This window comes from Corvus hawaiiensis, chromosome 4 (genome assembly GCF_020740725.1).
Source record: "Corvus hawaiiensis isolate bCorHaw1 chromosome 4, bCorHaw1.pri.cur, whole genome shotgun sequence".
Classification (NCBI taxonomy): domain Eukaryota; kingdom Metazoa; phylum Chordata; class Aves; order Passeriformes; family Corvidae; genus Corvus; species Corvus hawaiiensis.
Window position 1 is genome coordinate 33,664,474 of NC_063216.1, and position 26,201 is coordinate 33,690,674.

The 26,201-nt window shown below is 37.7% G+C and overlaps 1 long non-coding RNA gene across 16 annotated transcripts in view; it reads right to left on the reverse strand.

The window, feature by feature from the left end:
• LOC125325307 overlaps window positions 1-26,201 on the reverse strand; it is a 221,711-nt gene that overhangs the window by 94,590 nt on the left and 100,920 nt on the right. For 6 of the 16 annotated variants that reach the window (XR_007203263.1, XR_007203264.1, XR_007203266.1 and 3 more), the window contains exons 1-10: window positions 19,739-19,948; window positions 17,331-17,481; window positions 16,133-16,272; window positions 11,583-11,751; window positions 9,159-9,308; window positions 6,431-8,788; window positions 4,926-5,010; window positions 4,787-4,848; window positions 1,594-2,494; window positions 567-669 (exon numbers count right to left, since the gene is read on the reverse strand). This is a non-coding gene — a long non-coding RNA (uncharacterized LOC125325307). Of the gene's footprint in view, window positions 1-566; window positions 670-1,593; window positions 4,849-4,925; window positions 5,011-6,430; window positions 8,789-9,158; window positions 9,309-11,582; window positions 11,752-16,132; window positions 16,273-17,330; window positions 17,482-19,738; window positions 19,949-26,201 lie in introns of those variants that run through there. The other 10 variants (XR_007203271.1, XR_007203262.1, XR_007203269.1 and 7 more) reach the window with 10 other exon arrangements.

The following is a 26,201-nucleotide window of genomic DNA, read 5'->3' on the forward strand; positions in this document are numbered from 1 at the left end:
TAATAATTGTGCTCATTTTTAAAAGAAATGCTGTTGCTTCAAAACCCATGTGATAGCATGTGGATCACACAGATTTTTAAGGTTATCACAGAGGCAATGAAACAGTCAAGATGAGATTTTTTAAGCCAAGTTATAACTAAACTTCTACTATATATCAAGAAATCTCACAGGAAGCAAATCAAACTTTCAAAGACCAATATTGCCTGTCAACAAAAACAGACTTGTCAGAATTTATAGATGCACAAAACTGCAGAAAACAGAGGATAGACGTAAACTAAAAAACAACCCTTTAAGAAATTACGGATAATTTGATGGTTTGACAGTTTAAAATGGTCCTGTGATACCCTATTCTGTATTTAGCAGCTAGTATTATTTCTATTTTAAGTCATTGATAGAAATTTGGTTAATGTGTGATCCAAATAGAATCACCCAGCACTGTTTTGTCCTCAGATTGCAAGAGAATAAATGGAGCAGACAGGCTCCAGAGCAGACACTATGATTCCTTCAAGCTTATTAAACCTCTACAGTGAAGAACAGCCCTAAAGCACACAGCAGAGAAATCTTACCAAGCAAGTCTTCTGAGGTGTGTTATTTCTTTGTAAAACAGTGAGTGTTCTCCAGGAAGTTCCACACCAGGCTGCTCCTGCTGCTGCTGCCTGTGTCCACCTCCTGCTTAGGGCAAGAGTTCCTCAGTTAAGGTCCATTTGCTGTGAGACAGGATGTACTTACAGCTGTGTGGTCACCAACCCGTGGGATGCCTGGACTGCTGCAGGTGAGTCACAACCCAGACACATGTCGTAAGCCCCTGAGAAAGGAACTTTTGGAACTGCTGTTTGGGTCATAAAAATGAGAGTATAGTCAGGAGGGATGTTGGCACAATGCACCAGAAGCAGGTGGTCTGCAGTTCCTTAACTACAAAAGGTGAAGAGAATGATGAGGGAAAAATTCTACAGAATATGTCTTGTTTCCTCAGAAGATTCACTTTTTTTTCCTTAAAATGTGTGCCTAAAAATTAAAATATTTATGTTTGCAGCAATCCTGCCATAATAGGCTATTAAATATGAAATTAAATGCAGTTTCCTTCTCTCCACTTTCCCCTTCACTGGCTTGAGTCATGAAGACTGATTTGCCCTACTCACATGGGACTGCCATGGTGCAAACCTTCTCTTTCCTGCGAAGGAAAACCAATGCCTCAACAGTCATACAGTTCAAAAGGTGGTTAAAGGTACTGAGCAAAGCATCTCCATGCTACAGCCCTTCAAAACCCCTCACCATCACTTAAGACATCATAGTACTTCAGTTTTTCATTAAAAAATAAGCCAAAATGGCATATCTGTCACAGTGGTCTCTAGATTGCTACCTAGAAAAACAGCAAGGAGGCTGCCAGACCTGTCCCTTACTGTGCCCGGCAGAACCATGCTATGGACAGTGAAGGACAGATCTTCAGATGCCTGGGAACAGCCACAACTTAACTTCAAAGGTTGCTGAGATGACAGTAGCAGAGAAAGAGAAGAAAAATCATCCCAAAATGTATCTTGCTGACTTTGGAAGCAAAATTGAAACAATCTTCAGATTATTTCAAGACTGACTCACCGACAACAGAAGGATGTAGTAGGAGTGCAATATGCTAATACAGCATCCCTTTTATTGGTATGCAGATGCACAGAATTACAGGCATAAAGATGTTGGGATGTACCTGAAATAATATATTTTCTCCTGATAAAATATTTATGACTGATCTAATCTTACATTAAATGTTTCTTAATAATGGCAAACATTTGAGGCATTATAATTGGTAAATTGCTAGGAAATGTCATGAAACTAAGTGCTTAAAATGTAGAAATTACCTTTAAGTCATCTCACTTGAATGAAATTATAAAAAATTATGTCTATTCATTATTTTATGTATATTTTATTATAATAATATGGTTTCGTTTATGTAACAAAAAGAACCTAATTAGATCTTTCTTAAATAGATACAAGTTTATCAGTAAGCACATCCTGGGTAAACCATTCCAACTAATGCAGCTATTGCTGCTAATGCCGTGTTTTAATTCTCTCCACTTGCTAGAGGAGTTATTTATCCGCACAGCATGGAAGCTTATTCTCGTGCTTCTTTGACTGCACATGAAAATAAAGGACATTCAAGTAGAGAGAGACGGTAGAAAATTAACAATTTTAAATCTCAAACCAACCCACATTTTCAATAAAGGGAAGACAAATAGATGAACACACCATGATAAATAAAACATGTGCTTTGACATCTCCTGGATTTAGTAGACAACTTGATTTGTATCTCTCAAGTAAGAGACAACAAGGATACTTGCATTTCGAAAACTGGCACACTACTTAGAATCCATTATGTTTTTATTTAATTATGATAATTGTCTATTAACATTCTAATGCATGCTAAAACATTAGAAGCTCTTCATTGCCTTTCTTCTCCCATTATGACAGATAAATTCGTCCAAATTCCCTTCCTTCCGACTCCTTTCTGTCAACACAGATGAAGTTAAAGAAAATCAGTGAGAAAAAGAAGAGGAGGAGAAGCATTTTGTTTTAAAGTGTCACTGCCTGTGTTACAAATTCACAAGTATCAAAATAAATGAGGACAACTGACGAATTATATATGCGATTCACCAGCAACCAATCCCCACTCCCAGCCCAAAAAAATCTTTAGTTCTCTTTGAAAACACTAAATGCTATTTCTACATTCCCTTCTCAAATACACTGTATCTTTTTGTCTTAACACTTTGGCCGGATTTCTGGGGGAAATTAAGCTTAATGAGATCATGGCTTTTTTCTAGGTTCGGTGATTTTTTAACTTGTTGGCCAAATATAATCAACTCTGAGAGTGGGATAGTGATCTGATGTCTAAACCGTATTTGAGGCATTTTATGATATCAGTAGCTTATGGTGGTAAGGTCAGCACAGTTTGGAATACAAACCAACATCTCCTCAAACACACGTGCCTGCTGAAATCCAACAGTAAGCTCTGTCAAAAGAATCCGGAAGAGAAGGGTTTGTGCACTTTTATTTCCCCTTATTCTTACTTTTAATGAAAGACAGCTTTCTTGAATTTTTAACAGTAAAGAAAATGGTAAAACAGCAGCTTTTCCACCAGAATTTTAAGGACAAAATGCTATTCGGTCATTCTGGAATTTCTGTTCAAGTTTTAGCACATTAATATCACAGTTCATGATGTAAGTATTATATTTCTTACTCATGATATAAGTATTATATACATAAGACTGTGTTTTACATATATGAATATGTATATATACACACATTTGCACGTCAACATGTGCCAGTTGAAACATTTCATCTTTTCTTAACTAAAAGGTTTTCTGTTTGTACTATAACATAGCAGTTTAGCATTTCTAGAAACAATCAGATTTTTGAAACCAGTGTGAAAGGAAGCTCTTCTACAGCACTTCTTGCAAGCAGTCACATGTAAAATACAAGGTGTAATGGGTACAAGTTCCTCCTGAGGAGATTCTGATTGTTCACACAAGGAAAATTTTTCACAATGAGAACAATCAGGCATTGGAGTAACCTCCCCAGAGAAGTGGTGATTTCCCCAACACTGGACACTTTGGCTGGACAGGGTGCTGGACCATCTTGTTGAGACAGTGCTTGTGCTAAGAGTGGTTGGACCAGGTGATCCTTGCGAACCCTTCCAACCTGGTATTCTTTGACTCCATGATTCGGAAAAAGTTCCACTAAAGAGGTGATTAAGAACTGAAACAAGCTCCCCAGTGAAGTCATGGTCCCCAGCCTGTCAGTGTTCAAGAAGTGTTTGAACACTCTTAGACATATGGTTTAACTTTTCGCTTGCCCCAGGCGGAGCCAGGAGTTGATCCTTGAGTCTCTTCCAACTCAGGATAGTCTATGATTCACTATCATGTGTTCCTGGACAAATGGCAATCAAAAACACACGCCAAATAGATCTTTCTGGGGAAAATAAACACACATAGGTTTGATACACACAAAAAGCAGGAACTTGAATAGTTCACAACACAAAACATACACAAGGAAATGTAATACACATAAGTACATACAAGCCAAAGACCCAAATAAGGGGAATACTCCTATTCCTCATCACACCGTGCCTTTACATTGTCACTCACTGGTTTCAGAAGCACGCTCTTTATTCCACTTTAAGGAATAGTTACTTTTCTGTATTGTTTTTAGATATAACATAATTCTGTTCAGCTCTCTCAAGCTATTCATTGGCCACAGGTAGGCAACTCCCTTCTTTGCCTCCTGACATATTATAAACCCACTCTGTGTCCTTTCTGTTTAATAGCAGTCTATATAAAAAGTGGACTCTCCCAGATATTACAGCATATGAATATTTTCCATCAATGTTAAGAAAAAAGAGATGAAAAAAATCTACACAAGCTTAAGGACTGAGATCAGAATTATCTTACATGATTAACATAAAATGCAAACTTCTGTAAATTTAGGAAAGCAACATGAATAACTTTAGATTCAGGACCCATTTTTGAGGAGATATGGTTTGTTATGAAATAGATAAAGAATAACAGAGAAAATGCTAAAATAGAAGCATTTTCTCAGTGCTTAATTTCCTCTTCAGCTTCCTTCACCTTACAATTAGATAGTAGAACTTACTTAAATAATGATAGGAGATATTATCACTTTAAGTATAAGGAGGTTATAATTTAGCAACACTACTACTCTGTCGAAATTCAAGAAATTTAATTCACAATACACCTAAATAAAAGTTCTCTGCTTATGAAAATAACATTAGCAAGCATACTACCCAATAATGAATCCTGGGTTGCACATTTTAAACAGATTCCCAAGAGCAGCAGTGTTGGTTTGCTAAAAAAAAAAAAAAAAAATTCAGAAAACTGTAACATTAATTTTCTTAAAGCAAAATGAATAGACAGCATGAGTACCTTTACCCTGCCTTGGACAACCCATTTCTTCACATGGACAAGTCTAAAGCACCTTGATCCCTCTGTCTCTTTTAATCACTTTTTCCTAGACAGAAAAATAGCAGAAGTAATGAACCAAAAAAAAAAAATTACAGATCTCAAATTAAACAAGAGACCTATTTGAAATAAAAAAAGTTATCCATTTATCACTACAAATTTGACACTACTATGCCAATATGAACTAGAATTTCAAACCTTGTGGTCAATGAAGCATAAAATAGATTGTCAGAAATACTGTCTGAAATATGAATCCACTGAAGAAAAATGCTTGAAAAAACCTAAGAGAATTTAAGATAATCAAAATTGGCCGAATACATCTCTAAAAAGTCTCTAGACCCCTTTTTCAATTCATAAATGGCTTTCTCCTAGTGACTGTTTCATAGAAGTATTAAAAATAAGCTTCTGATTTCTACATTTGAAAACACTGTCCATTTCTGTGGAAAGCTAAATCACTTCTTATCTGGAAATTATTTACTCTGTAATAGAAACTAATAGCAAGATAATAAGCTTTCCCCCACAATGAAGCAATCTTCCTGGAAAATTCAGGAGGCTGTGTTATGAAGGCCATGGTGTACTAACCACGATGTTGTATGAAGTAGAACATCACCACAAAAATTACAAATGAAGAGGCACATTAAAATTAAATTTTTGCAGCTTTAACTCGAAACAGAAATAAGAAAAACTTGAAGACAAAAAAATCATACTTATTATATGCAAGTCGAAAACAATCATCCCTCAACAAACATCTGAATTTTGGTCCCCCTGAATCCCACTGCTCCTTATCATTAAGGACAAAGATGGCTACACCAAGCTGCAGTGGCTCTCTTGCCAGGTTGGTTGTCTCGGCTAGATAACCTCCAAAGGTCTGCTTCCAGGGTACCTGGACAAAACCAGGGTAAGAAGTGCTGTGTACCCCTCTTAGCTCACATTTTGGCCAAGGTGGTCTTGGCTCTGCTGATACTCTTCTGTGGCTGGGCTACTCCTCTGTTTGTGATCATCATTTTGCTATTTAATGAGAATGCTACAGAACTAAAGAAATCCAACCCTAAAATAAGAGCAATTATGTTAAGAAGGTAAATGATAACAGATATCCATTTATCTTTATACATTCCCTAATCAAAATAAGAGTATTTAGGAAACTTTGAGTTTTTCCTTATCCTTATAGTTCAATAAAAATGATCACAAGCTAATCTGTGATATATTAAATAATGGGGGGGGGAAGGGAATCTGTATATTCTGACTATATTTTTCCCTGTAAGAATAAACAGAATGGAATAGAATATGAAAAAGACATATTGAAACCTGTCTGGAATTATTTATAAATAAGCCAAAATTAGTAAGGAATGAAACAGCAGCTGCATTCACATTGGAAAAAATCAGAGTCCTCTCAGAACACCCAACTGTGGCTTCATTCAAAACACTGAGTCTCCAACATAGAATTACTGAATTTGTAAACAATCTCTTACCTTTGTTCTGGCCAGTGCAGAACACTGGCTGGTGAGGGAAGCATTCAAATGGATTCCAAAGAAATTGGACTCACTGCCTCTGAAGGATGGCAAAAATTCAGAACTAAACCAACCCCACTTCTTGATGTCAGCATGTGGAGGGATGTATTATTTGCAGCTGGAATTGGGGAATGTCTGACCACTGACAGAAAAAGAGCTGATGACCCAGTAGAAGAAAGGGAATGAAATAACTGTCCTTTCATTGTGCAGCTACTAGAAGGCACTCCAATACTCCAGGTGTTTTTTTGACATATATTTCCCTCCATCTCCCCTGCTGCATTTAGTCCCTATAATCACACAATACCCAGAACACTTTGGTCCAAAACATTTTCCAGATATGGAATCAGAAAAGGATGAGTTTAGGCTTTTCTTTCCTCACTGACCCTATCTGGCAAAGACTGGAATCTTTTTGCAGTATTTACAGTGATTCAGAGGCAGGGTTTTAAGACGTACGATCGATGTTGATTTGAAAATCTGAGAAGTGAGCTAGGAATGAGTGTCCCACTGCAGCTTTCAGCCCACATTCAGAGGCAAAGACATCCAATAATTCTCAGCAGTAAGCTCCAGGACTGTAAATATAATGGCAATCTGAAATCTTCCTGAGTTTCCATTTGGTATTCTTACACCGTAAGTAGGAACACGATATTTACCAGTGATTGATATCCGAGGAACATAATCTGTCTTACACGAGGTTATTTATTTATGAAGAGTCCTGCAGCTGTGCCTGGAGACAGAATGGATGCTATGTGAAATGGAATGGATGTGTATACATATGTCCTGTATTTGGTGTCAAACTGTGACCTTTTATCTAAAATTTCTTGGGTGGTGCATCTTCATACAATCTTATGGCAATGGCTTAATGATGCTAGCAAAAGAGTGCAGCCAAGAACTCCTGTCTCCTCTTCCTAGTTCAGATTCCTTCATGGACGGGATTCTCCTTGCACATAAAAACAACTGGCAGTATTTTAAACATATCTTCTCGGTTTGCCATATCTGCAAACAAATCAAGCAGTGAACTCAGGAACACCATACATGAGCAGGCTTAAAGTCAACACTTACTCTTTTGCTTGAACAAAAGACAAAAGCATATTTGCAGTAAAGTTCAAGGTTCATTATTTGTATGAAAGGAAAGTGAGAGAAGGTAATGCATGGGTGTCTGTGGCAAAAAGCATTTCAAAATTATCAGCTGCTTAGAGGGCAACTGGGTCCATTCTGAATATTAAAAGCATGTTATTTAAAATGTTATGACCTTTAGATTAAGGGATAATTCCTCAGTAAATTCCTAAGTAAACTGAACTAGCGGCAAGGATTCATCTTCAGTTTTTCATTCCTTTGATGAAAGCACCTAACACAGAACTCTTACACAACCCCACTCAACATATTAAAGGACAATATCCAAAGTTCAGAAAGTTACAAATCTAAAAGTCAGGTAAGTCCTTTGTTTCTGCATCACAATTATTCCTGTGAGAATCACAGGAATAATTTAAACAAATAAATAAACAGAAGGTTTTATCTTTAAATACCTCAGACTTCAGAAACGTGCCTGAACTCACATTAATATATTTGGCACCTAAGAAATTACCATCAAGCTCCTTCAAGGTGTGCTACTGTATGGGGTACCTTTATATGCACATCTTCAGGCAAGGACTTGATCTCCCTGTGATTGATAGAGGCACTTACCACAACAGAATCATAATCAAGACCCAGATCCTCTGGAGGAATAAGAACAAATAATAATGACAGTAGTGCTTTAATATACTACTAAGCAAGAATCATCTCTGCTTTCTTGAAGTGAACATTTTTTCCCTTGTGATTTACATACATGAAGTGTTGGGGCAAACTGGTATCCTTATAAGCACACTCTGGTCTTCTGCAGAATACCAGACAGAACTGAAGAGCAGTGTGATGAAATAGCATACACATTAGTAAGTCTGGGGTCTTTCATAGAAATATTTTTGCAGTAGGACTTACCTACAGAGCAGAAGGGAGAAGCTTGAAAAAGCAAAGGATGACTTTATCATTTCAAAAAATCAAGAGCCCCAGTGTTTCAGACCGTAACTGTATGGGCTTCCTGAAAATGGATGCATCTGTGAATTCTGGGGGGACAAGGGACTATAGGAACCCAAAAAGATTTTTATGCTTAGAGGTATATCAAATGTGTTGCTTTAGGCCAGTGGGGAACGGCAGATGAAAAGCTAGTGGAGAAAGGCTGGGTAAGGGGCTGAATTTAGGGCAACAATCCTACCAAACACCAGAGATTTATTTTTTGTCCCCCTTCTCCTCTGAAGTCCGTAAGACATTCACATTCCCTGTTAATCCCTGTAAAATGCAGATAAAACACAATGTTGGATGCAGACAAACTCCAGATCTTTCAGAATAAAAACACAACAACTAAAAAGATAAATATTAGATGGAAGGAATATACCTATGATAAACAATTCTGTTGATGAAATGCAATTTGTAATCTTATTGGTTGATTTTGGAAAAACATGTTTGTTCAGAGCCTGCAATAAACAACCGAGTGTACCTTCATCAGAAAGTGAAAATCAGCCAACTTAGTTAAGAACTATTCTAAGAACACTTAATAGCATCCAGGTTCAGTGACTGATTTTCTATTTTAAGCAGGAAGAGAGGTACAGCACAAACAATCTGGAGGATAAAAGCCTGACAGCAAAATCTCCACACATACCAAAGAAAATAATGTGCCTATGACAGCTACAACAGCAGCAATTTTCAGCTTCTTACACTGCTCATGCAGCGCACTTTGCAGTCATCCCTCTTGCATAAATCTGTACGTTATAATTTTGCGTTTCAGTGGATTGGTTTGTGTGCTCCGTATCTGCAAATGAGCCAGATAATATGAGTGTGAGAAGTGATTTGTGCTATCAGTGACATCAGGAGTTTTGCAGTTGTAGTTATTAACAGATTTTTTTTCATCCAGCAGCATTGACTAAAATCAATCACTCTGATAACCAGGCATGGCATGAGCTGTCCGCCCTGTCATTTCAATCTGATTAATCACACATACACAGACCTTTACCTTAAAGGAGCAATTGTTCACATTTAATCACAAAGATACATTCAAGCATACCATCATAGATTACTAAATTTAAGTGCAATTTATGCCTTACAGTTTGGCAAATACGTTTATGATAATATGGTTTTGGCATATAGATGTATTGTTTTATTCATTTTACAAACATTAAAATCTAAGCTAATGTGTTTCACTTTGAATCATTTATCACCTCAGATTTGAAGCTTTTGAAGCTTCCATTATACACATATCCTTATCTGCAGATTTATCCTAATAACCCAGGTACAAATAAGTTATTAGTTATTATGCCTTCTTCAAACTGTGCTTGCTTGACAGGAGGCATCTTCATCATGGATAAAATGACTTTATTTTACCTAAACATCCTACGTTCTATTAACTGGCCAATCTTTTGTTTCAATTTTCCTTTTTAACCTCAGAATAAAGCACAGCTCTTCCATTAAGAGTTATGCAAGACCTTCTGTCTCTTTTGGGTTTTGGGGTGGTTTCTTTGCTTTTCTTTTTAAAAGGAAAGGCATACAAGAGAGTCCTTACACAAGTATAACATTTTGCAAGTAAAAGCAAGCCACTCTGTGAAAACACACTGCTATGCCAAAAAAAAGGTTGGATTTGAGATCTGTTAAACCAGTAACATATTTGACTATGCCAGAAACACCCTATATTCCATATACTTCTTGATTAGGCCTAAGCACACAAAAGCATTGAAGTGTCCTGGGGTCTACCACTATTAAGGAATGTAAGTGGGCATAGGTTTCACTTTCAGTCCAGAAGCCAATGAAATATAAGAATATGCTGAAAATTTGAGTATAAGCCCAAATATTGTGCTGATGAAATTGCACAAAACCATAATCTTTGGCTCTGTTGCTAAACTGAAGTCGTATGCAGCAGAGAGGTTATTACTTGCTATGCATATTAAGTAGGTGGCTCCTTAAGCTTTTAGCTTCTTCAAAAGTATTAATTCACCAACATTTCACAATTGGGTGTGTTTTCTGAAGGGCCAGATCCATATGCTAGGAATTCGTTTTTATTTACTGTTTCTAAACTAGATAATTCTTATGTTTTAAAATAAATACTTTTTCAAAGACTGTTGTACTTAGATCTATATATTAATTGACTGAATAACATTTTTATGTTTTACATTTAAATACGTATTTTTTAAAATATTTTGCTCAAATAAGGCAAAAAACCTATCAGTTAAAAATATAACATGATGGATATAAAGTGAACCTTCCTTTAATTTGGCCCCCAACAGCAGGCTCCTGCTCTGACTGTCCCCCAACTGTATTCTCAGGAAATGACAAGTTGAACAGGTTGACAAGCAACTAAGCTCGAAGGAGGAGAGAAAGCATTGTTCTGCCAAAGAATTTTTTAAACAAAAGCCAAAGTCTTGGAGGCAACCAGAGAGTTGTTTATGTTTAAATAAATGGCAGAGACACAGATTCATGGACAGAGTACAAGCAATTACTCAAAACTGCATAGTGCATTTATTTCCTCAGTCCTGAACTGGGATGCAGAAGGATGTTGCTTTCCACCACAACTCATGCACCAACAGTATATACATTATAAAGCATCCAGAGGTTCAATTGTCATTCTGTAATGCAATCAACGGGAGCCAGGCAGAACGTAACTCGGGTGTAATCGCCACCAGAAGCTTTAAGGTAGTCCCCCTTATACAGAAAAGGCTGACTTTTAAAAACATTTCTCCTCATCACACCCTAGAGTATTTTCCAGCGCAAGAACAACTGTTAACCTTATTGTGCCCACCCAGTTTAGCAAAACTCTATCACCTTTGGTCTTGTAATGCACCTTTATCAAGTAGAAAACAGGCAATGAACCACACAGCAACCCATACTTTATGCAGAGTATTTTACAGGGATACACTACAGGAAGTGATTTTTGGATCTTTCTTACGCTCTGGAAGAAGATTAAAGTGATGATTTTGTACATGTATTCATATTCAAATTGGAAATCCAGAAAAATGCAGCTGCAAATCAGAACATTAGTCCATCTAATACACAGTCTGTTTCCAGAGCTGCTACCATCAAGGAATGCGCAAAATACCTGTTAGTAATAAATGGGGATAGTATCTCAAGTCACAGGTTGCGTCCACACAATTGTCTTCAATAGCTATTCATTAGCCAGTTCTCTCCTGTTTTTCCAGTCCCTTTTTAAAGCAGTTTGCACTTCAGACCATCTAAAAATAGTAGAGCTGCATTCCACAGTTTAAATTCTGTGGTAGAGGGGAAAAAAGAAATTCTGTGTGTTAGGGTCTTTTTCTCCCCTGTTTAAGTCTAGCAGTTCATAAGTCCATATTTATCCCCTCTGCAGCAGTCATTCACTTCTACCAGAGTACTTCCCACATATGTACCTCTTCTGTGCTTAAAAATTCCAGTCTGTTCAGCCTGCCCTTGTAGACAAAGTCATCTAGGTACACTGACTTCATTTTTTTCTGAAGATCGTTTGGTAAAGAATTTGACAAATAGTCTGAAGTTCAAAGTAAATTAGATTTAGAAGTCAAAGACCTGTTAGCTATTTCCTACCATACTGCACTTGATTAACTTGATTTGGTTTTAGTACTATTCCACAGAAGCCCTCTGGAAGAACACTTTCAAACATTTGGAATCTACCACCTCATCTTCCTGTTTTACTGTATAACCTGTTATTAATAAAAAAATGCTAACAATAACTCACTTATTTGATGGAAGAAATTTCAGCCTTTTTTGCTTTTGCCTTTTAAAAGTGTTTTTAATGCTCAGGTTTTTCTGTATTGTCTCCAACATTCTCAAGTCATCGATACAATATTGCACCTAGCATTTTAAATGCAATTCCTATTGCTTATTTAGAAAGGACTACTAACAGGTTTGCACTCATTTATTCTCATTCCTTATGTCTTATATTCTATCTGTAACATTTCACCCTATAATTAGAAAACTGACCTGCTCTGACTGACAACAAAAAGAAAACAATATAGAATACAGGACATGATATCTTTCCCTCAGCCTACTTGAGACCTCACAGTTGGTCAGGAGTCTCTTAAGTTAGGGTGTCCATCTGCAAAAATAAGTAAATAAATAAATATACACACATTGTAGAGCAAAAATGAGTGGCTAATTCTTCTCACAACCCACACAAAAAGTAATTTTTGAATGTAGTAATGCATTTTTAGCCTCTTGAAAAGAAACCATTGCTTTTACTACACAAATTTAGTTCAGAGTTTAACACCACAAGACATCACAAAAGCCAAGAATTTCACTGGGCCTTTTCTTTTCTTCCCATCCTGAGTATCCTTCAAGAGAGCAATCAAGCAGGTATCCATTAACAGGGTAGGAAGAATTTCTCTCAACTCACAGATTACTTTATTGTCATATATTCTTCCAAATGTGCCCAAAGTCAGAGTTTTATCTTATCTGTAACTGTCATATTTATTTTTAACTCATTTCCTAAATGAAAGCACATTTAGGAAATAAGGAAATCTGTATTTATCAGAATTGAATATGATGCATTTATATGGTGTGAGTCATTAGTTGAGGAATACTAAATACAGGCTATTGCTACAATCCTGCTCCAGTCTAATGCAAATCACATAGACAACATGCATTTCTAAGGGTGTAAAAATGTTTATTCCCTATTTAAAATATATCAGGAAGTCAACATTTTAACCATCTTCTAAAAAAAGTCCTAAGGGAAGAGATGTCTAATTTTTTTCAAATATACTGATTTTCTCTAGAGTCTGGTAAAAATCTCTCACAAGAAAAACAATAAAGAAAGAAGATGATGCTCTGAATTCTCTCATCATGCCCTCATATGCCAAGCCCCTAGACACAAAGACATTTGAAAGGAAAGATGTTAACTGATTGAATACAATGACTAGAGAAAAAATTAAAATAGAATCGAAAAATATTCTCAGAATCTGTAATCAATATTAATAATTGGGGGGAGAGGGAGGAAAAAACATATCCAAAACAGTATTTCAAAATAAGGTCAGTGAGATACTTTTTGTGCATATTGTATCATTAATTGATGCAAATATACACCAAGAAAACCTTTACTAATAATGAAGTAAAAAATACTTTAAAAATTGCATGGTATGTTCTAACTGCTTTGAACTGTCAAGTGAGATGTCAATGGTGAGATAGGTCTGAAAGATCATGTATAAACTCTCCATTCTTTCTTTCTTTTTAATACATTTGGAATTATGACATTACTTAAATTCAACTTCAATAACATAACTGAAATCAAGATATTGTTATATATCCAGAGGTGAGCAGGCCTTTCCTTTTAGTTACATAGCAGTGAAATGGTCATAATTGACATTTTTGTCACGTTGCTGTGTTAAGTCCCAGCTTGCGCTGGGACTTAAATGCACAGAAATTCAGCTGCATTACACTCCTCTCTTTACCCTACCTACCATTTTACTTTTTGCTCTCTTCCTCTCTCTCTTCCTTCCAGTCTTTCATCATATGTGAGAGTTATACGTTTTTTCCTCTGCTTGTTGACAGGGAAAAAGAGGCTATAATTTCTGCACGCTACCTGGTTCTGAACAAAAATCAGCAAAACTGCAATCAACATCCAGATAAGGTCCTCTAATTTCATTCTGAATATGAGAAGGTTAATTTAAATCACAACACTGCTAATGCTGAAGTTAAAAACAAATAACACACATGCCTCACAAAAATTATAAAATTCTAAACCCAAAAAAGCCCAGAACATCTTATGAAACGACAGAATCAGAGGTGATTTATGCTTTACGCCTAATTCTAATTTTTGTAGAATAGATTGAAGATAGGACACATCAACCATATTCATATTCAAGCCTATCCCTTTAAGTATCACGCAGTCACTAATCAGAGCTGAAGGGGACTGAGCTTTTCTCACAGTATTCATTCTCATTTTAAAATGACTTAATTTTGCACTATTTTATATTCAGAACACCTTTCTTTATCTGGCATGTAACCCCTACAGTTCAAGTAGTTAAACAAACAGCACCTAATTTGATACTCGGTAAAATTAATTTCAATAGAGAAGCTGATGAAAACCAGAAAGATTTTAGTATTTTACAGATATTTCTCAAGCTTGTCCTTCCAGAATTAAATCTTCACAGCAGTCACTTCATAAACAAGATTCAGGGTTTTTGATGCATTACATACCTATGCAGGAGAATATATGTCACAAAACACTTTTGTGACATATATTGACATATAAGCATACCTTAAAGAAACTAAACTAACAGTTACTGAAAAGCAAAGATTTCATCAGAGAATTGCAGAGCAATTGTGGCACCTGAGGCCAAATGGTGTTCCTGTCCCCACAACATTCACACATGCGTTCCATATAGTGGCAACATTTGCATCACGAGTTATCAGCTGTCACCCATCTGATACTATCAGTTAAGCTTTTGCTTTTGTAATAGGCCTACTGAAGCTGTATCTACTGGGGGTTTTTTTAAATCACCCCCATCACATGATTCCCTGTACTTTAGTCTTTTCTTGGGGGGCTTTCTGATAATAAGATTCAGCTCATCTTGTCACACTTGAATTGCCCAAGACAACCCTTGCTTTCCCAGGCTAACATTGGTCACAAATCAGAATTGTCAGAATTCAAAGGTAGATGTTTTCCAAGTCCCGTTCAGACATCTGGACTAACAGGATTTTTACTTTTGAAAATCATGTAGAGATTTAAAGCGTCTAAGAAGAGAGAAAAAACTTATTCTACCAACACAAAAGGAGACAATAATAATATCCTAGCTATTTTTACCATTCAAAAAGCATTTTTTTAGTCTTTTATGTGTACTGGGCCCAGCTTAAAGACACATCCTCCCATCACTTTCAGACAGCTTTGCACAGTTCCCAGGAGTGGTGTGAGTTCCTCCCTCTGCCTCAACCCCAGAAGCACTCTGAAAATGTGGTTGTATATGTGTGCAAGTGAGAGCACTTAGTCATCAGCACTTGTTTTGGCCACTCAAGCGGCTTAACCATGCCCTGCTGTATTCAAAACAGCATGAGGGCACAGAATGAGAGAAGCCTGGACTGACTCTACCAGAGAACAGAGCCTCTGAGGGTGGAGATGGCCATGACAGCAGTCTAGAATGAACCCTTCCCCACTGCAGTAACATCTAAGCAAAATCCTTCTATTCAACCAGTTCAGAAAAAGGAGCATAAACTCATCACCCTGAGCTAGCAGAAGACTGATGGAAGTATGCTTTCAGGCAATTAATACATACAGCACTCACACTAAGATCACTAATAGACCCTCAGAGCACAGAAGCAGAAGGCCCAGCTTGTCTCTGAACTGCCCTTTCAGACATACTAAAATCTAATCGAATGCATCAGTCCCACCACACCATATTTATTTCTGGTTCCACTTGTCCAAAAATACAAAGAGTCTTTTTGGCAGGAGAGTCTCCTTCCCCCCTTTTCCACATTGCTTGTCAAACCATAACAGGCTTCACCATGGCAGAAGGAAATGGGCAGTGAGATCCTTCCAAATCTGGACAAGACAAACAGACCCTTCTAGAACTTCCTTGTTTCTCAGTATGATCTACAACACTGGCATTTTGATACCAGTCTCTGACATACACATCTTCTCTCTTGAAACCCACACATTTCACCCACCTTCTCTCTCTTTTTGCTGTGTCTGCTTGGCCAGAGAGCACAGTGCTCCATGAAGCTCCTCACACTATAGGAGGACGGCAGCAACCACAGAACATATTGCAGAGGTTAAATGAAACTTGAATAAATCTTTTCTCTGTGAGCTTTCAGAATAAGTAAGAATTCAGAAGGAAGGAAAAGAGTGATATGAATAAGAACAGTTATTGTTTTTTGAGCATATCTTCTACTACATTTCCACCTTAGAGTAATCCAATCACTATTCTATGTTTCACTGAAGATACGTAAACCTTGCATTCCCATTCCATTATCAAAGGTGTGGGCCTGCATGGGTACATTGACTGTACTCACTTTGTCCCTTGAATTGGGACACTCTCCCTTCAAGAGCATGCTATCAGCACTACGTAGAGACTTTCTCTCAGCAATGGCAAGAAACCATTATAGGGGCTATAAACCATTTGAAGGAGAAAGAGACTTTCCTATTGATGCCCAACTTCTGTACATTCCTTTGATTCCACCCACAAAAACAAACCAAATTGTCCATCCACACTTTGTTTCTTTCACAGGGACACCCCCTTTCCATTGGAGCAAACCTTGCTTTGTTAAGAAACAGCATCTTCAACCTCCAGTTCCTCGTGACTTTACTGTACTAACATTGTGTCCTTACGAATGAGAAGTGTCTCCCTCTGAGTCCCTTTTTCCATGTTATTTTTTTTTGTATTGAATTGCCAGCTCAGTAACAGAGAAGCAACTTTATGTACAGGTGTACTAACAAAATCACTCCAGTGGCAGTGTTCTCTCCATATGCATACCAGTGGAGTTCATGTTATGCTCATAAAAATTGCTGGAGTTTTCCTGTATAATTTCCACAGCATCTGGGAAACATACACATCATTTAATACAATAACAGAATAAAGGATCCTCTAAAAACTGTTCCTTAACCTAGTTTATCATTTGACTGCTTTCTTACTGGTCTTGCTTTTTACTTACCATCAAGGTGGTCTAACCTTGTCTGTGCCACTGGGCTGGTGCCAGATACCTCAACAAGCCACACACAGAGGCACATCACAGCAACCTCCCCTTAACTGCTGCACTGAGTAACAGGGATCAGTGCCCAAACATGCATAGGAGTACTGAGAAGCATGTGACAGCTGTTAGATTTCAGAAAGTTTAGGTGACAACACTTCCCACCCACCTTCCTCACCTGTGTGAGACCAGAGCAGTGAAGCGAGGCCAGCTGGTTAGACCACATTGACAAGATAAATGCATGCCCTTGAAAAAGCCCCAGTCCTATTGACGTCAAAAAGCAATGGATTGGGTCCCCTGTCAGACACAGAAAGCAGACATCTGCTTCACTGCAAATGCGAAGAGGAATTCATTAAGTCAAGCATAGTCTTATTCCAAACCAAACACTATTAACATTTGAAGTGCTTAAAATTTTTAACTAATGGAAATTCTCTTCAATTCTCTTCTTGATTTCCTGTGTTAAATAATGATAAATGTTCAAATCAAGAATTTTATTATTTCTTATTCTTTTATTGTAAAATTTTGTTGAGGCTTTTTGATACTTTCCCTGTGCAGCCCCCCCTCCTCATTCTATGCATTTCTCCCCCCTGCTGTGTGCATCTGCTGTGTCTCTCTCTCACTTGCTCTCTCCCTGCTGTGTACATCCACTATTTCTCCCCACCACTCCTCTGTGTATGTTTGCCATCTATCTCTCTCCCCCTCCTGCTGAGAGTATTCACTGCCTCTCCCCCTCCCCCAGTGTACGTGCATCCATCCTGCATCGTCCTCTGCCACTGCAGTGCACATGAGCCTTTTCTCAGCAGCTCCTACTGGCATTCACACAAACCTTCCTCTGCCTGCCTTCCCTCATGCCCTCTCCTCTTTTTTTCATCTCCTCCTTCCTGAGCCCCTTATCCCTGCTCATCTTTATACTATTCTCCCTTCCATCTTTTTGATATTCTGGTTTCTTCTGTCTCCTTATCTGCACCACTCTTCTCTCGGTCTCCCCTTTGTACCATTTCCCTCTGATCTGTTCTCATAAATTGATTCTGCAGGAAAAATGGTCTTGTTTGCAGAGGTGTGCAAGCCCACATTGCAAACCACTCACCACTGTGTCAAATCTGAGGTAGTCAGCTTAACTTGCAGAAGAATCCGTGCTTCCTACCATTACACACACAGGGTAAAGTCTCCCAAAGCACTTTCCTGTCCTTTTTTTTTTCCTCATATGACTGCACTGCAGGGTTCATTTGCATGTAAAGCAAAGTATTTAAGATATGCCTATGCATACCTGCAAGGCTCTTACTGGCAAAAGAAAAGGATCTATTGTGAGAATAATCCTAACTGTTGCAGTTTAGGTCACAAAAAAACTAAACATGTGCTTTAATTGGTATAAAATAGCTGGGCAGAATCAAATTCAAATGCATCCTATGATTTTCCATCTCCCTTTCCAACTGATGTATAATAACAGTGACTTAGTCATTCAGTGATCAACTAATTGACTCAACTCTCTTCCTTCTCATGAGTAAATTTCATCGACTTGCTCTCATTTCCAATGCCCAAGTAAGTCACTTGAAAAATTTAAGACTGATCACAAAACTCATTCTCCACGAACTCCAACACTGACACCTGCACAACCCTGTACTTTCTCATTCGGGACTAAACAGCGCTGTCTTTCATTTAGCTAATCACTTCTATTACTTATGCAGATCCCCAGTTTTCCACTTTTTACTATTAATGTTCAGATACTAATTACCAGATACCCAGTACAGTCAGATGATGTAAACCAAACCTGCTTGGTCTAGAAATTCATTAATTTTAGCAAAGATAACCTCTCTGCCTGGAACAATGCACCTTTAGTAAACCCCTCTTGCATTTATCACACTTTGCCTTATTTTCAAGCCTTAAATATTTATATTTTCTGTAAAATGTATCCTACTGTCTTACTAAGGCCTTGTTTAGATTTTTCTTTTTAGAACATACACAATAGATTTACTATATGCCCAAATCTACTCATTTTATTGGTCCTACAATAACGTACTAGTTCTTTTCCAAAGTCAAAGACAGAAATTATGCAATGTTTGGGGAAAAAATTAGATAATGTTCATTTTGCTTCTGCTGCCTTTTACTTACACATCTAATGTGCTGACTTGCACTTATTTAAATGGAAGCCTAGTCTAGTCACATCTCCTTTGTCACTTTTGTTCCTCGTTGTCACTTCCACAGGTACCTATTTTGTTTGTGATAAAAGTCCTAGGTAGCTTGCTGACTGTCCTAGGCCTCCTCTAGAGCATCTTCCTCTCCCACCCCCTGCCTCTGGGAGCTAGAGGGGTACCATGGCACAAGCAGGGTTACTGGGGCTCCTGAGCACCTGATGCTTTCAACCCCTGAAATATGGCAGAGTTTTTTCACAGGCAAGGAAGGTGCTCTCGGTTATGTTATTCCCTGGTGTCTGTGGTATGTCAAACCTAGAAGCACTAACAAAACTACCAGAGGCTGGCATTTGAGAAGGCATATATTCATGATCCTGGCATCCACACATCTAAGTCTTGCTCAGGTTTTCTAGATCATCAGCTGCTTTAAAATAGATTAGAACTACAGTGCTCTCACCTGTTGCTTCTGATGCTGAACTTGGCTGAAGAGTTTGTGCTCCGATTTTTGTCAGTCTTTTATAATTGTGGTACTTTACCAGACAAGTTGGAAATACTTCCACAGCAACTGACAAATTTTATTGAACTGTGAGTTGAAAAGACAGTCAGTAAAATATTCCCTGGTATCAAATTCAATTTACTTTTCTTCCATCACAGAGGTCATTGCTAATCTCCTTTTAAAAAAAAAAAAAAAAAGAAATGAGGCAGAACTTCATATTCAAATGCATGAACACACCTGCTTTGCATTTTGTATTAAATAAGTAAATTTAGTTTTAAGAGTGACTTATCAACATCATTGTAGCAAGAGGAAATTTTGGCAGTTGCACAAAAAAAAATGAATGAAGGATTTAGTGCTTCAAATATGACCTGCGTTTCAGAAATAGGCTCAGTTGGTGAATACTTCTGTGAAAGTGATCAACACAAAAATGGTAACATTGCCACTGACATTTTTATCACACAGTTTGAGTGTTGACACTCCAAAGAGATAATAAGAATGGTCCAAAAGATCAAAGTTCTTGTCGCAGGCTTTCTGCAGGGAAAATTCAGGGAGATGATGGCACATCCATTTATACATGTTTCAATATTTGGAAATGTTCTTTTTCTTTCTTTATCCAAAGAACTTTAAGACTCATCTACATGACATTGTGCTAATGAATAGATTCTACAGAGGATGAGAAAATAGGCAGGTCCATACCTATACATAAAAGCTTAAAAAGAAAACTAGGATATTTCTAATGAAAAGCACCTTAGAAACATGAAAGAACAGTGGGAAAATATTATGGATATTCTTTTACACATAAGAATATCTGCAATATTTTTGTTACCTTACTAAAGTTAAAAGCTCCATTTGTATTTTAAAGAATAAGTTGCTACCATAACCCAACTAGACTAAAAGTAGTTTTATCTTGGTCATCTAGAAACAGGTCAAACCAGTTTGAATTTCCTGTTTCTTTTTGCCAAACAAATGCTCTTCATTTGAGAATAAATTTCCATGCCCTGATGGAATAAGCAGTTCACAGGAGAGTGATCTAACAAAAATGACTGAGGCTCAGGATATGAATGTAAAACTGTTTGCTTGACCTGCTCTGTAACACAGCTCATATCATGCATATGCACCTGAGAAGCTATTATGATTTGCACATCTTCTGTCTGAATGACTGCCATCCTATCTGTAATAACTTTACCTGTTAAATCACCATCTGTTTCACAGGCTTTCTAATGTTTATATGTCCCTTTTCTGTCCTAGGAAAAGAACAAAATTGTTTTCCTGTACTGCATGAGAAGAAATACCCCTGCACTCAGCTGGGGAGCTAAGCTTAATAGAGCTAAGCTAAATATCTTAACTATCTCTATCAAACCAAGACACAGATTTTAGCATGAACCTAAATGAAATCCATGATCTGCTACCCCTATAGAGGGCAAGATAGAACAAGAAACACTTTATATATTTTCCTTGGTCCTTCCATCCCATCTGGTAAACTTGCTTAAATGCTAATGTAACCAATGATAATGAACGTACAAAAACCAGAACCCTGACACATACCAATAGAAATGACACAGCATTTACAAGGATCCCAAGCAGATCCCAGGTCAATGTAACCAGAGGAATTTTGGATACTCTCAGGTAAGTTATAAGCTTTGGAAATTATAGGATCTCTTCTTCCCTGAATTATTAACTGGAGTTTAAACAGCTTCCATACTACTACTCAATTCTTGATTATTAAAAAAATCCAAACAATACAGAAAACCAGACACCTCTCCCAAACTCAATCAAACACCAAACAAAACCAAAAAATCTAAATTCCAACAAAGCTACATTTAACCTAGCCTTGCCTGCAAAGCTCAAGGAAATAGGTAACATGCCCTCCACCATTGGGGAAGTCCTTAATCATATTCCTTACGTTTTTACTACACAATAATAAATGCAGACAATGCTGGCACCTGCTAGACGTAGCTCCGAGACTGTAACTGTCTGCAATTCAGAGGCTTACAAAAGTCTGGCAGGAGGAGGCTCAAAGGGAACCTTTGCAAAAGATGTATCAATATGGATTTGCAGAAGCATTCTGGAACAGTGAGAATTGCTATTCAGCTCTCAGGACCCCGGATTAAAAAGTCAGAGTAGAGATCATAGTGACTATATATAAAACCTTTCACAATGGACAAGATTAGGATTAATCGGTTTGTCCCTCTTTATGCCTCTCCTGGAGATAGTCAGGATCCTTTAGGTTTTGTTAATGCTGAAAAAAAGTGTTAATTAAAATAACAAATACACATTAGAAACCATCCACTCACAAAAGGAGCTTCTGCTATGCTTCTCTATTATTCAATTTTACTGACACAAAGAAAAATTACTTTCCACTAGTTGTTTGTCATAGTCTGCTCCCTTCCCTCCCCATACAAGCAGTTCAGAGAGTTAGCAATATGGTGCCATCTATCAGAAAGCACAGAGGCAAAACAGTTTTGAAACCCTTTTCCTAATGCACATACATGATTAGCGATCCCCTCCCTCCCTCCATTTCCCACACGTACTTCCTGTGTTGGTGAGATTTAAAATTTGCTGGGAACTGTCCCCATATCCATGACGGATAAAATTTTCAAGCAAAACAACAACTGAGCAACAAGCCCTTCCTCTCCACTCAACAGTTCTACCCTCTTCAAACTGATAAAGAGCCTTCAGAGCATTCAGTTGACAACTAAGAGTTGTAGGCTTAATACTCATTTGCTGTAACACTGAACTCTGCTGGCAGAAAAAACTACAGTCCAGGAAACTTGTCTGACCCCAGGCAAGATGGGGCAAAACCACAGAACGGCACAGGAAACACAAGGAGGAGCCCCAGGAGCTCACATGGTCCTTCTCTTGCCCTGAGGCATGGGTACCTACACCTGCCCTTTCCCCAGCCAAAAGCTACCCAGCCTTTCATCAAAGGCTCCCCAGTAGCAACATCTTCACACACATCCTGCAATAGTAACCTCAAGTCTGAGTCACCTTTACTGAAGCCATTAACCAGAAACATTTCCTAGCAGCCAAGCAAGAGTTAAAGCTCTCAAAATTGTGGATGGCAGCAGTTAAAAAGTTGCCAGCGCAAAAGGGAGGGAACAAGATGGGAACTAGTTCACAACAAATTTTGATTAAAAAACGATTGAGAAAAAGGAAATCTACACAATAAATTAAAAAAATAAAATCTCAGGGAAGATGAAGAGGGAAATCACTACAGCTCAGAACTTTCTTAACCTGTAAGTTAACAAGAGTTCTTATGCTACTTTAAAAAAGCCAAAGAGCGTTCTCAATAGAGAGTTTCCTGGGAATCTGAAACAAAAGCAAAGCTCCCATCAAAATTCCAGGACCAAAAGCAGGGCTCTGCAAGCTTTGAGACGTTAACCTCTCTTTCTTTTCAAATTCTTTTTTAATTGCAAGTCTAGTAGTAGGGAGAGTATCTTGGGCATGCAGACTTTTATCGTCTCCAAAGGAAGAAAGTTCCAATTGTTCAAGAGAAAGTTGGAAGCTGGCTGTCTTCTCATCTGCAAAAGGAAAGAATTCATGTTCAAAGTCAGTGTCTTCTTGCTATTAAATCAACTACAGCTGAAAAACTCAGGTGCATGAAGCAACTCTGCTCATCTTCCTTGTAGTCACCTTCAAAAGTCACCTAAGATTTTGAAGAACAGGGCACTAAAACAAATGTTCAGTGTCTTTTAAAGTGTCCAGAAATGAATGAGCTGCCAGACTCATCAATTTCTAGAAACCAAGGTGACAGAACTATCAAAGACCCAGAGAAGTAACCACTGTGTTGTCTTGCCTGACCTGTGACGATGCGCAGAGGAATAAAGGACCCACAAGCCTTATTACAGGGAAAGCAGTCTTTGTTCTTGTAGCTTTCAAAACAAAGTACAATGATCTTTTCCAATGCAGCTGAAGCAATTCTATCACCAGGGTCGTTTTTTCTGATGTCTGAGCTGCCTACTTCAGAAACACTTCTCTGCCTAAATAGAAAGAGCTAGTGAAAAGACAGAACATGGGTAGCTGGGCTTTTGCCCACAAACCCAGCAGCAATCCTTGTTAAAGGAAAGATGTATACTGAAAATAATAGTGATGGTCTGCATATGGCCATGTTTATTTGCTGTCGGATGCAAGTCCAGATAGGGAGGCAGCTAAGCACACAGTCTTGGTCTATGGCAAGGCTAAGAAGCCCGCTGCTTGGAAGGAGACGACAAACACTTGGAAAACCTGACTCCCTGATATCTGGATACCACTTTTTCTTGGCACTCAATTGCCCTGGTTGTGAAAATCAGCTGGAATGGTCTCATAGGACAAACAGTCAGAAACCTGCTCTACCCTTCCCACTGCATTTCTACCCACTCCCTTCACTGCAATCTTGGCCTTCTTGCTCCTCCTTTGTTTGACAGTTTTCTTCCCCTCTCCTTTTGTTTCTCAGACACAAAAAGAGAGAAAGAAAGATGATGGGTGACCTGAGGAAAGGATCAATCTAGACACAGAGAGAAAAGAGGCCTGACACGGTTGTCAGTAGATGACACAAACAGGATGATCTATAGTTCTTAGTGCCCAGACTACCTGTCCCTCAGAAAAAGAACATTTTAAAAATAATTATTCTTAGAGAAAAAAATTAAAATGTGACATCCAAGCCAAATATATTTGGAATAATTCACATACAGGTTATCTGATAGTAAATTCACCAGCTTTATCTATTTAAAAACAAATTGAGCTCCTTAATAAACCTTCTACTTTATCTGAAAATTTTAGAAAACGTGAATCAATTCTGAGACTAGTCATGTCCAGCTACAACACCAAAACAATAAAATGATTAATTTATAATCAGACCGTCTAGAGGTAAGCTTTTGCTTTAAATGCATGCTAGAGAAAAGACTAATTTAAGCTAGTTTAAATTTGAAACAAGAAACAGGTAGTCAGGGAATTATTATTGATATTTTTTACTTCCTGAGATCAGTAAACTAAACATAACATTCAGAAGGAAATTTTAAAAAGTATACTTTTTATTAAAAGAATTTTTGTTAAGTAGACATATAAAGACAAGAACAGTTATGGTTAAGACTGCAACAAAAAAAATCTGACACGTCAAGGAAAATTAAAGCTAAGATTTCAGCTGTCTTTTTAATCAAAGTATTTTACCTCAAAAGACGTATCAGTTGCACAAAAGAAGTTGAACTGCATTCTGTTCTCAATTGCCTGTCATAATCTGTCAATTCACAGTGAGATAAAACAAAATGGTATCCATAAGTGTTGAAACACTAGACCATTTATTAATCAGTCTGCTTTCTGAACAGAGTTTTCTATTGATATATTAGGAAATCTAGTTTTGTTTTACATAGAGAAGCATGTGTAAAGTCAATAGCAAACACTGTAAGAGCAAAAATATTTAATGCTTTTATATACAGCATAAACTGTTGCAATTAAAACAGCAGATGTACAGAGCAACTAAAGTAAAACAGTGCAGCAAGGTATTAAAAATGCTAGGAAAAAAATATCTCACAGATTAATGACAAGATTCAAAACATTGATCTCCAATGTTCTCTCTTGTATATATCTCACCATCTTTACCCTGTAATTCAAATCTCAAACTTCCTAGATAATATTACACATGTACTATGCCTATTCCTCTTCACCTACACCTGCATTTGTATAGGTACAGCTCTCTCTATATCATTTGCTACTGGTTTTGCACACTTACATAATTTATTTCATTCATTATAAGGTTCATTCTACTTTCTTGACAAAGAGGCAGAACTTTTAATGAAGCATGGGAAGCATCACAGCTATTATGCAGAGTAATATGTGTGCCCAGTTGTGTCTGTCCCCTATCCCTGTACTGACAACTACCCCTACTACTCGTGTTTATTAGTCTAAGTAAAGTCCCTTCCAGCTACTTATTGACACAATCCTGCTTCTGTATAGGCCACCTGGTAAAATGGGAGACAACGAAGTGCTTTATGTGCTTACTCGCTTAGTTTCTTAAAGATCCCTCACATTTAAAGGATGCTGGGCTACATTTGACTTTCCAAACTAGAAGTAATGCATGATTGTAGGCTGTGCTGAAGCCAAGGATCTCACCAAATTCAGTTAGCCAGTAGCCCTGTACAAATCTCCTTCCCAAAATTTCAGGACTCCCACGTCCCAGTTGTGAATGGACCCTGCTGTCAAAATTCCCCCTACCCCCCTTTTACCAGCCTTGCTGCAGGTGGTTCCTCCTGTGACAGTGCTTGTGAGGTATCCAGGAAGTAACTTCAATTACATTCAATTTCAGCAGGAAAGACCTCTCAGGTGTAACAAAGAAGATATCACAATACCTAAACTTAATCCTTTTTACCAGATTGCCCTACATTGCTTTGGGTCCATGACTTAGAGTAAGAGGTGACTGCACACAATTTCCTGAGGAGGAAAATGACTGATG